General features: G+C 27.4%; 1 protein-coding gene and 1 long non-coding RNA gene across 2 annotated transcripts in view; both read left to right on the top strand.

Moving 5' to 3' along the window:
* The window catches only part of LOC102671175 (lysine-specific demethylase 3A), a 69,423-nt gene that overhangs the window by 48,274 nt on the left and 18,177 nt on the right, over positions 1-2,972 (top strand). The gene's annotated exons all lie outside the window — the stretch shown is intronic.
* The window catches only part of LOC116185956, a 9,536-nt gene continuing 7,459 nt past the window's right edge, over positions 896-2,972 (top strand). The window contains exon 1 of the long non-coding RNA XR_004150854.1: positions 896-910. This is a non-coding gene — a long non-coding RNA (uncharacterized LOC116185956). The remainder of the gene's footprint in view (positions 911-2,972) is intronic.

The following is a 2,972-nucleotide window of genomic DNA, read 5'->3' as shown; positions in this document are numbered from 1 at the left end:
TTTTTTTTTTTTTTTTTTCTTCTTCCTTCTCCTGAACGAGAGCATCATCAAATTCGAATCTCGAATTCGAACGAATTCATGAGATTCCAAATGGCCGATTCGCGTGATCGTTATCGGACGAGAAGCCTTCTGTTTAAGCCTTCTTAAATAACGTGAATCAACCGCGTTAAACCACGGTGAAAGATTATTAAATATATGCAACGTTATCGAGTTGACAATTGTTGAACCAAAGAGGTGTAAAAAAATCTGCGCGACTCCGATTTCTTCTTCCTTATCTCCTATCATCTCGCCGGCCTATCTGTTTGCCGCAAGTATAAATACATTTCTCGATCCGTCTGCAGCGATAAGATAACGCTGTTTCGTTGTACGTATTATTCGCAATTGCTCGAGACCACTAGGTTTAGAATTCGATTCCATTCTTCGTGTCTTCGATGTAAATTCTTTTGTCGTTTCTAAGGTCGTTTTATTTTTAATTCCTTTATCCATTTATCTTTTATTCTGTACGGGGAAAAGGAAAGAAAGAAAGAAAGAAAAAAAAAAAAAAGAAACTTTAACGATTTAATGCCTACTAAATAATGTCCGAGAGAAGCCCCAATGCCATTTTATTTTTAACGCGTTCATCGATCTGTCATTCATTCTTCTTTGCGGAAAAAGGAAAAATTTCCTCGTCATTCAATAGGTCCGTTGCCATTTTATTTTTAACTCGATCTATCTCCGTTCCGACTCGATTTATTTTTCCTGAAAAAAAAAAAAAAAAAAAAAATTACGCAAGGAATTTTTTTAATTTAATTTCTTCGAAAGCTGAATTTTTTTTTAGAAACTATAAAAGAATTGATCATAATGGATAAATATTTTTCTTTTTGATAATGTCTTTGTAAAGAAGATTTATATAAAGTGAAATTTAAAATTTGTTTTATCAAAGATATATATATATATATATATAATTAATTAATTTCATAATTGATCGAGATAATATTATATCGAAATATAATATTTTGTAAATAATGAGTTGTTATATAATGTTCAAAATTGTTCTTTTTTTTTTTTTTTTTTTGCTCGATAAGAATTGGTACTTCTTGTAGAATAAGGTATGGGCACGTTCTGTTCACGTATATCGTGTTTTCTGTCACGCAATTCGATCGCGATCTTTCTCTATCCGAGTGTTTGCATTGCAGAAATTCTTGATATTACTTTGACGCTTTTTATCTTATCGCGTCTCGTTTTTGTGGAAATGTTTCGTTGAGACATTTAGATAACACGGATGGGATCAAGCCCCGCTAGAAATGTACGTATTTGAGCGAGTCATTGTTGCTCGTTGTTTAAAAGAATTCGTATCGGGGATATTTGCAACAATTTGTTATCGATGTTTCGTCATTCGCGCGATGACGAGAACAAATCGAGAGCAATTTGTTTGTAACTTTGGGAAATATTGAGCAATGAGCGAGCAATTGACGTTAACGTGAAGGAGAAGAAAGAAATTTTTTGTATATAATAAAATGGATGGATATAATACCATATACGTATCGCGTTACATAGCGAGTTTGAAGGAAGTTGCGTTTTGAAAAATATTTCTCAATGTATATATAAAAAAGATAATGGTGCGAGATAAAGTGATATAATAATGTGATATTGCATTTTTTTTAATTATACGAGTAATTGCGAGTAAATAAGATAAAAACTAATCTGATTGTGCATTCTTCTAAATTGCTAAAGTATCTAATTTTTTGTCGAGTAGTTTTTACGTCTCATGATTATTGCATCTAACATTTTTAAATAAAACTATTATTGTTATTATATCTCGCTTATCGTTTGATTTGTTCTTTCGAGAAAAAAGCAACACTAATACCGTAATAATATCTAGCAATGATTAAAATTTTTTTTTAAATTAAAAAATATATTCCTTAATATTTTTAGAATTATGTATTCAAGTTATTATAATTGTATGTTCAATTTTGTATTTCATCTGATTATTCCATAAAAAAATAATTAATTGTATTTCACATTAATTCATTCATAAAAATATTATACTATTTTTTTAATAGTGTGTAAATTAATGCCAGGACGAATGTATTGTACCATGACCTTTAAGTAACCTTGAATGAAAAAATATCGACCAAGTCGAGCATTTCATTTAATGAAATAATTATTCAAAATAATTATCTTAATAACATGGGATTCATGCATAATAAATAGAATAAAAAAATAAAACAATTTGTTCAATCTATCTTTATATCTTGAATAATAAATATATAATTCGTTTTTTTATAAATAAAGTTTTTTGTCTGAGTAACAATTCGTTGTTTTTCGATTATAAATAACATTATAAAAAAAAAATCTAACCAATTCAATTCATAGTGATCAAAAAATAAATCTAAGAATGCCTAACCATAATGTTCTCTAAATTTTATTTTATATTGGAAAGGTGTTGTAAGATGAGCATCCGTTTTGTTGATATAGTCGTTGAAGATCATTTGGGATTAATATTAGATTAATATTATAACAGCAACAAGCTTACTTCATCGAACTCTGTTTACAATAAGAAAATGGATTTATAGTTCGAATTTGATATAATTACAGAGATACGACGCCATTGAACAATTTGTTTTATTTTTTGTCTTGTGTACGAATATGTTAATGTTTTCCATTTTAAAGATAACCATTTTGAAATGAAATAATTCTGCTTTCCTTGATTTAATCATTTATTAAGAATCATTTGAACATCATTTGTTTTGACATCAGCTACAACAATATGGAATCTTAGAAATTTTTTTATTCCAATTTTATTCGAAACATTTTTTTTCTCAAATTAACAAAAAGTAATTAAATCATGACGACAGATATAAATATTCTTGCAACAAAAATAAATTTAAAAAATCAACTTTTATTTATTTATTCAAAATATTTTATTATATATTTTATTTATTCAAAACAATTTTTATTTTATAAAATACTTATATCTAAATTAAATTTAC

This window comes from Apis dorsata, unplaced genomic scaffold (genome assembly GCF_000469605.1).
Source record: "Apis dorsata unplaced genomic scaffold, Apis dorsata 1.3 scaffold_347, whole genome shotgun sequence".
In the NCBI taxonomy this organism is placed as follows: domain Eukaryota; kingdom Metazoa; phylum Arthropoda; class Insecta; order Hymenoptera; family Apidae; genus Apis; species Apis dorsata.
Note: the sequence above shows the minus strand (reverse complement) of the source record. Positions and strands in the feature narration are given on the sequence as shown.